The 9,260-nt window shown below is 46.7% G+C and overlaps 1 pseudogene across 1 annotated transcript; it reads right to left on the bottom strand.

Annotated features, from left to right (window-relative positions):
- Nucleotides 1-3,175: 3,175 nt before the first annotated feature.
- On the bottom strand, nt 3,176-7,385 carry LOC144097695 (tubulin beta-1 chain-like; annotated as a pseudogene). The gene is made up of 6 exons (XR_013307091.1): nt 7,370-7,385; nt 7,194-7,301; nt 6,057-6,301; nt 5,498-5,694; nt 3,485-3,921; nt 3,176-3,336 (listed from the first exon to the last, which is right to left on the bottom strand). The product of XR_013307091.1 is annotated as a tubulin beta-1 chain-like (transcript).
- Nucleotides 7,386-9,260: the final 1,875 nt, after the last annotated feature.

The raw sequence follows: 9,260 nt of genomic DNA, 5'->3' as shown, positions 1-9,260 counted from the left end.
TTTACTAGATGAAGAAAGCGAAGCAGAACGCGCCGCTCATCTCGAGAAACGGAATGTAATACCCTTTGAAACGGGGTGGATTGCAACCATGCTCGGCTACGCGTGCACGCACGCCGCCTAGCGGAACGATCGCCGCCTAGCGCCATCGAACACAGAAATTACGAGGCACGTCTACCCATTGTCGAGTAGCACCCAAACGGTATTTGCTTCATTTGGGGGGTCAAGTTTGGCCTAGAATTCCGCTTGCGGTGCGATATGGTAACGTTTCAATTAGTAATGTATACGAGGCTTGTATACATATATAAGAGGCTGCATGTATACAAGGCTTACGTATTATTTAATTGTGGTTTTATTTCTATACCACAACACTTAGCGTTTTATTTGCCAACCAAATTCGGTATACAAGTTTCCCCGGATGGGTGCCCATTGTTGTCGGAGTATATATAGCGGAACGAATGTATACATGAATAGCGGACCCGTGACGAGACAGTTTCTCTACCCGTTTTAGGATATTTTTTGGTGAGGAGGGGAGAAAGAGATGAGAGGGCACAACCAACTATAATAGCCGCCATCTTGGATTCAATATATTGAAACTATGCCGCTATTTCGTCCCCTGACGTCATACATAGTTCCAAGCCTATCCGCTATATTGGACCGTGACTTCATCACTGGCACGTGGCAGGTGGTTGTTTCTACGATGCTATTGTAGATAGTGCTACAAGTCTGAATGCGAGATGCCCTGTTTTCTAGTTTCAGCCACAGATGGCGCTTTGATCTCGGCTGAACACTTGATACTTTTCTGTAAAGGGCTTCTTCACCCTACAGTGGAAAGCAGCGGGGCTGATTTATCCAAGGCACTGGGATTTAAGGACAGTGAAGGGAAAGTAGATTTTAAGCGGGCAGAAGTAACCAAGAGAATGTTGTCTGATTGGTGGCTAAAATCAAGGCAAGAGTAAACTTTTACAAGTCATGGCTAGGTGGCTTGAAACACCGCCCGATTTAAAGGGTTCAACCTTATCCATCCATCCATCCATCCATCCATCCATCCATCCATCCATCCATCCATCCATCCATCCATCCATCCATCCATCCATCCATCCATCCATCCATCCATCCATCCATCCATCCATCCATCCATCCATCCATCCATCCATCCATCCATCCATCCATCCATCCATCCATCCATCCATCCATCCATCCATCCATCCATCCATCCATCCATCCATCCATCCATCCATCCATCCATCCATCCATCCATCCATCCATCCATCCATCCATCCATCCATCCATCCATCCATCCATCCATCCATCCATCCATCCATCCATCCATCCATCCATCCATCCATCCATCCATCCATCCATCCATCCATCCATCCATCCATCCATCCATCCATCCATCCAACCATCCGTCCTTCCATACATACATACTTACATACATACATACTCGAACCTGCGCTAACTCTTTTTTTCCGAAAACTGTCCGTGAGTGGAACCGGCTTCCGGCCAGCATTGTAGAATGCCCTACTACTGAAGCATTTATGAATGCTGTCAGAATGCGGTCAGATAGTAATTGATGATTACGGAGTGTTCTTGAGATTTTTTTTTGGGGGGGTTTCTGCACGCAACTTTCCTTCATCTATTTTTGCTTGTGAGTGCATCTCATTTGTTGAAGGCAGCGTGTTGTGCCTTGATTCGTTTTGCGCATGTCACTTATGTTTTTTTTCTTCTCCCGCTCCTGCTTACAGCCTCACCTAAAGGCTAGCACTACTGTGTAAATAAATAAATAAATAAATACATAGATACATGCATACATACATACATACATACATACATACATACATACATACATACATGCATGCATGCATGCATGCATGCATGCATGCATACATACATACATACATACATACATACATACATACATACATACATACATACATACATACATACATACATACATACATACATACATACATACATACATCCAACCATCCATCCATCCGCACACATCCATCCATCCATCCATCCATCCATCCATCCATCCATCCATCCATCCATCCATCCATCCATCCATCCATCCATCCATCCATCCATCCATCCATCCATCCATCCATCCATCCATCCATCCATCCATCCATCCATCCATCCATCCATCCATCCATCCATCCATCCATCCATCCATCCATCCATCCATCCATCCATCCATCCATCCATCCATCCATCAGTAGGAGACCTCACGAAATCTCCAAACGTGCTTAGTAGTTGCTGCAACAGATGGCGCTGTCATCAAGGGCTGTAGCAGACCCCACGAAATGTCGAAACGTGATGAGTAAGAGCTAACGTTCTCAAAAAATGCTTCTAAGCGACGCTCAAACACATTTTAAATGCTACTTGTAGAGGCTAGAGTAAAAAGCGGATCAGCGCCGCAGTTACCCCATTCCTCCTGTAGCAGCAGTAGGCGTACTCAGGCTGATGATGATAGATTAAAAATCGAATAAGCTGTCCTCTAGAGCGAGGAGGCTAGAGGACATCTTGCTCACTTTTTACTCCATTCTGCTTATTGTGTAGTGACGGCTCTGGTTTCATAAACTGAGCGCCACAGACACCACGACGGAAAGAGACTACGGGCGGGTCTATCGCCATTTAGACGCCGCGAACAATCAACAACATACAGCCGGATGGCTTGGCTACTTCTGGTAACCGCGCGCTTGCCTAGTGGGGTCTGTGAAATTATTCGGGAAGCGCCAGAAGTTTTTAGTCGTAGGTTTGCGCCCTTAACCTTTAACCACAGATGAAGAAAACCGCCGAAAGCCTTAAGGATTACTGGTTACAAATCTGGCCCCGCCAAAAAAAGATCCTAGAAACAGCATTAAAAAGAACTTTCAGCAGCAAGTAGAAGCCTCCTAAAAATAAAAAGGAAATTTTCAGCCACAGGCAAGCGGTTTCATTAGCTTACACACCGCAAGAACACTGCACATGAAAGCTAAATGGCCCAACGAATCTCCTATGGTTCATTTGTGAACCTTGTTCGCAAGGTTAAAGAAGAAAACTTAAATAAACCCGGTTCAGGAATTTTAAGACGAATTGTGGACAAAAACACACAACACTTTATTGAATAGCTAGAAACGAAAGCTCTTATGCCTCCACACAAGTAAAAAGAAAAAAAAAGTTATTCCGCCTACATCTGTTCGGACTCTTCCTCATCGTCAAATGTGGCCTACTGGTACTGTTGGTATTCGGACACTAGGTCGTTCATGCTGGACTCTGCCTCGGAGAACTCCATCTCGCACATGCCCTCCCTGGTGTACCAGCGCAGAAAGGCCTTGCGGCGGAACATAGCTGCAAACAATTTCATAACAAGGGTGCACGGTCACACTCCTAGAACTGCCCCCGAAGATGCGCTTTCCAAAAAACAGGCAGCAATGGGCACCTACAATGAAAGCATGTGCTTTTAAGAAGCAACTTTCAAATCAAACACGATAGTTACCTGTAAACTGCTCAGAGATTCGCTTGAAAAGCTCTTGAATGGCTGTGCTGTTCCCAATGAAAGTAGCCGACATCTTAAGACCTCGATGCGGTATGTCACAGACCGCAGTCTTGACGTTGTTCGGTACCCATTCGACGAACGAGCCAGAGTACTTCTTTCGGAAGTTGAGCATCTGGTCATACACTTCCCGCATGCTCATTCGGCCTCTGAAGACTGCAGCCACTGTCAAGTAACGGCCTTGGCGGGGGTCGCAAGCAGCCATCATGTTTTTGGCATCGAACATCTGTTGCGTCAGTTCCGGCACAGTCAGAGCCCGGTACTGCTGGCTGCCGCGGGAAGTGAGCGGAGCAAAGCCAGGTATAAAGAAGTGGAGGCGCGGGAAGGGCACCATGTTAACGGCCAGCTTGTGAAGATCAGCATTCAGCTGTCCAGGAAACCTACAAGAGCAGTGAAGAGCCCTGATAAATGCCAATATACGAAAATCCCGGTTGCTTAAATAGGCTGAGATATTTATTCGCATGTGACAAAAGTCATTAAGAGGCTAATGTTTCTGCAGCAACGTAACGATATAAAATGGCTTGTCGTTGCACAGTGTGTGCTTTTAGAATATTGCATAGAAAATTGCAGTATTCCGGTATTGAGATAATTCGTGCAAACGATTTGGATGTGCACGAGACTTATCACGAAGAATTGCACTGATTTTCTGGCTGTTCGAAGTCCATATAAAGTGGTCGGCCAATATATTCAATTATTACGACAACAGCACTCAGTTTAGGAGGTACTTCAACGGACTTTAATGCTGTTTAAGAGGCGCGAATGTCTTGGACCACATTTATAGATTATGACAAATTATAGTTTCAGTCAATTAAATAAATAAAAAAGAGAGGCTCACCGGCACCACTACTGTATCGCGGGCATCACATAAGACATCCAAAATAAGATGCGGTGCTATTCAGGCGCCTTCAAGCGGCTGATGGGTGCCTAGCGCAGTCGCTCAACAGCATATCTAAATTGTCCTTAATGCAGCGCAAGCCTGCCTTACCATCGAGGTGATCGAGCCTAGTATGTCCATGTTTTGGATAAATACGGAGTGTTCTCGAAAACATACCTGCCTTGTAGACGCTGCTGTAAACCTTCGAAAATAAATGACAAGCTCTTCACGATAACTGAACCCTATGTATCCTCAGAATCATGTGCACGCTCTCTGCTACGCTGATTCCGAAAAAATATTGTTCGTCTACGATGCTGCACTCATGCTGAAAACCTGACAGGACCTGGATGGTCCTTTCGACCCGTTAACATCCGGTGACATGACTGCGGCAACTTCATTGGCCCTCCGCCCTGAAGAGTAATACACCATGGTAACAAGGATAAAAGTTGAAAAAACATTTCTACATTTAGGCCTCCATGGATTAGAATCATAGGCATGGAAACTAGATTTACGGCAGACCTTGCTGAAGTAACCTTGTACTAGAGTAAGACCAGCCACGGTACGACAACGGCTTGCCATTCACACGCCAGCGCACTAACACAGCGCTTACATCGTCGTCGATATGCAAGCCTTCTACGCTGACACTGAAAGACCTCTACAGATCTGCGCCGCTATGCAAGATATGTAAAACCATCGTGCTGCCCATCACCACGCGGAAGGATCGTACGGATGTAACGCTGCCAGGTTCCTGGTCATGTGGTAGTAGTGCTTCCCCAACGAAGATATACACCGATTATCTCCAATCCCACAAAAGTTTCAATTAAAAACTGCCCACAAACGTGGTCATTCTTTTCCTGTCCAAAAGTGAACTCGCTTTTCAGAGAATCTACGTGCTTGCTAACCTGACTACTGCCTCGCGGAGTACTGCGGTGAAAGGGTGTGCGCCTGTCCTGAGACATGCACGACTTACATAGTTGTCCCCATAACAGACTGCGGGTCTTTGCAGCTATAAATCTGATTGTTTTTCGAATTTTGGGCCGATGATTATATTGCGCTTGTATGCAGGAAAGCTGAACACTCACCGAAGGCATGTAGTCACACCAGACATCGTTGCGGCGACCAAGTGGTTGAGGTCTCCGTACGTGGGAGTCGTGAGATTCAGCTTTCGGAAGCAGATGTCATAGAGCACCTTGTCGATGCAGTACGTCTCGTCGGTGTTCTGCACGACCTGATGCACAGAAAGGGTAGCATTGTACGGCTCGACGATGATGTCCGAAACCTGCAGAAAACGGCAGAAGGACCACGATGACCAGGTGCAGGTGGGCATAAACTAAAATTATACGAAGACAAGAAAATAAAAAAGAAATAACATGTTTCATGTCCAGCGGCGGTCACCGTCACCGTGAACACGCGAGTGAATTCTGTTCGATGTTATTCTGATACTTTCTTGCGCAATTCGAGCGATCTTCGCCGCTTTTAAGAAAACGAAACTAGCAGATGACACGGTACAACCACACGCGACGCGAAGGCGTGTTAATGAAGTGGTGCGCAGGAAGCACATGAACCCTTGTTCGTGCTAACGCCGTTCAGCACTGTAGCACAAGGACGTTCAAATTTGTTCTCATGGGTATTGTCACACACCTTTGGAGAGGGAAATACACTGTAGGTGTTCATGATGCAATCTGGGTACTCTTCGCGGATCTTCGAGATGAGCAGTGTGCCCATGCCAGATCCAGTACCACCGCCAAGGGAATGGGTCAGCTGGAATCCCTGCAGGCAATCGCAGGACTCCGCTTCCTTGCGCACGACGTCGAGTACCGAGTCCACTAGTTCGGCACCCTCAGTGTAGTGGCCCTTAGCCCAGTTATTGCCCGCACCACCTTGACCTGAGGGGGGAACATTGTCACAGGTGTACACTTGTGCAAACTCTATCCTGAAGGAAATAAGTACTGGAATATGCAATTAAGGAAAGCCATGCACTGGGCGCACTACACACAGCAACGTGAAAGGCGGGAAAAACACGACTTCTGCTGCGCGGTGGACGTACCGAGTAGAGGGATAAGGAACGCACAACACAGTTGAAGTTAACACCTTGCGCAATTTTACGATAATGTGGCGTGTGAAATAAGTTGAAAATATATGTTACGGTCTCCAAACAATTCAAGAAGTCATGGCTTGTATTGTACTCGGCTGCAGAACACAATATCTCAAGCGAGTCACTATGTAAAACGGGTGAGAAATGACATCAACACAGGGGCGAGAGAACCTCCTCCTGTGATCATATCCTGTGTTATATCTGTCGGTAACCTTTTGTTTTCTGCCGGATTTCCATCGCAGAGGGCCACCTCTCTTCCTTGTTTAATGCGCCACCTATCCGTTTTGCTGAGTGATGTGGTGTTGTGTCAAAGGCGGATGGAAGCTTTTTGGAAATACCGCATTGCTGAATCTTCCCTATATGCTCATTTCACGGCACACCACATTCTTGACGAACCGCCAAGCTAAGCCTAAGTTTCGCCAGAAACTGATATGAATTGCTTTAGATTAAACTCATATAACTTGATTCCGTTGCCGGATGAATTTGACTGGCACTCTGGCTGAATTAAACTCAGCGAGGATACGTATTGCGTACAGAAATATGGGTGCAAATTTAGCCAGTTCTGCGCTATCATATTTAGTCTATATTGTGCGCTCTGGTGAGTGTTTTGATCTGGTGTGTTTTAAGATGAATTTGTGCAAAATTATGGATGTTGCTACAAGAAACGATGAGCAGCCTCTTACCAAACACGAAATTGTCCGGCCGGAAGAGTTCTCCGAAGGGTCCCGAGCGGACGGTGTCCATGGTTCGCGGCTCCAGGTCAGCCAGGATGGCCCGAGGTACGTATTTACCTCCTCAAACAAAAGTAAATATAACATAGCGGCAACAAAGATACCCTACAGTTACTACAAATACCTGCATCTCGACAAAGCCATCTAAAGAAGAAATGAAAATACAGCGCGCCAACAAGAGATGTGTGGGAAAATAAAAGCAGCACATAGACCCTTGCCCCACCCCCCGGCTTTTAAGAAGCAAATTTCCTGTTGAGATTCCTATTTCTGTGCAGAATTATTAAACGTACGGTGTAGTATATGGGACTAATATTCCGAAACTGTCCGAAGCGACCGGGAAGCTTCAAAGTGAAATCAAAGCAACAGCAGGAAGACGCGTACCTGAGGCCTCGTTGTAATAAACATTGATGCGCTCCAACTGGAGGTCCGAATCGCCACAGTACGCCCCGTTTGGATCGATTCCATGCTTATCGCAAATGACCTCCCAAAACTGCAGGTAGGTAAAGATATCAGCAATAAATGTCGTGTCACATCGCCCAGTGGCAACCATCAAAACGCATTTAGTGGCTGGAATTCACAGCCAAAGCAACATAACTCTTAGAGCTCCACATTTAAACTGATGTCTGTCGTTAACTAATCAACTGCCATCGATTCTCAAACCTCGTGTGTCTTACTGATGGCGGAAAGCTGGCAGGGCTTAAGACCACTTTAGGCCCTTGAGTTGCGTCATACACGAAAACCTGACCATGCGAAAAAGAAAAAAATACGGCAAAGAATCCCCGCCCGCTTCTCTTATGCAGCAGTCATTTGCCACGTCAACTATTCACCAAGACCAATTGTCACGAAGATTCTTACAACTGAGGATAAAGTCTGAGCCATATGTCATAAAGGAACAAAAATATTACAGCGCTCCTAGAGCGCGAGCGGTACTTAAAACGTCAGAGCGAAAGCAGTGGTCAAGAACAAGAGATTGGATGCGCGCAGGGGCACAACGTTGTCCCACGAAAGAGGCCACGACTAAGCACAAAATTAGAGCGTCTGCTAAGAGCCACGACTGCTTCACACGTAATTACTTTCGCCCATATCCTGAAACGAGATTCCAGACCATGGCGTGTAGGAAGTAACGTAATCGCCCAAGTAAAACAGGCCGGGACAGGCGCTAAGACCTAACGACAACCGCGATCCCCTGAGCCGTGAAATAACCCACGAGGTGGTAGAGCCTGCTTACCTTCGCCCTAATCTGGTTGCCACACTGGCCTGTCTGGATGTGGACTATCTCGCGCATGTTGGATGCCACTCCGAGACTCAGCTGTCAAGATGCCGACTGCCTGCCCGGTTCAAGGGTCCACGTATTCGTAGCCTTGCGCCGTATCAACACCCACTTCTTCCTCACCTGTACATGTTCCTATGTGTACGCGTGTCAACTCAATAGCGCCTAAAGCAGTGCCGCAGCCTGTTCCTGCCGTGGTAAATGCGTTTCTGAGCTCATATATAAGACCTTCAGTTCACGTACAGGATCCCGTGTAAAGGATATGCGCCGTACAACGCGAACTATTTCTCGCTTCGAGAAGCGTCCGGCCGAACGGGATACTTTGAAGGAAGGAAGGAAGGAAGGAAGGAGGGAAGGAAGGAAGGAAGGAAGGAAGAAAGGAAGGAAGGAAGGAAGGAAGGAAGGAAGGAAGGAAGGAAGGAAGGAAGGAAGGAAGGAAGGAAGGAAGGAAGGAAGGAAGGAAGGAAGGAAGGAAGGTAGGCAGGCCTCAGATGTTGCTGGCACATACCCACTACGGGGGAGTGGCCAGGACACAGGCGGTTAATTGCTGGATACAGGAATGTTTTGACGGGAAAAGGAGTGGTAACAGTATGAAGTCTGATAGATTGGAAGACGGAAGGACAGGGGTCCTGTTAACTTGGAGATCGAGGACGGGACAATGGTTAAGTGTGCATAACAGTATACAATGCCTGTAGTGTTTCAATGCGTACTGACTGAGAGCGGGAAAAACGAATTAGAATGGTAGTCGC

This window comes from Amblyomma americanum, chromosome 7 (genome assembly GCF_052857255.1).
Source record: "Amblyomma americanum isolate KBUSLIRL-KWMA chromosome 7, ASM5285725v1, whole genome shotgun sequence".
NCBI classification, from domain to species: domain Eukaryota; kingdom Metazoa; phylum Arthropoda; class Arachnida; order Ixodida; family Ixodidae; genus Amblyomma; species Amblyomma americanum.
The sequence above is the reverse complement of the archived record's forward strand: the minus strand, read 5'-3'. Positions and strand labels throughout refer to the sequence as shown.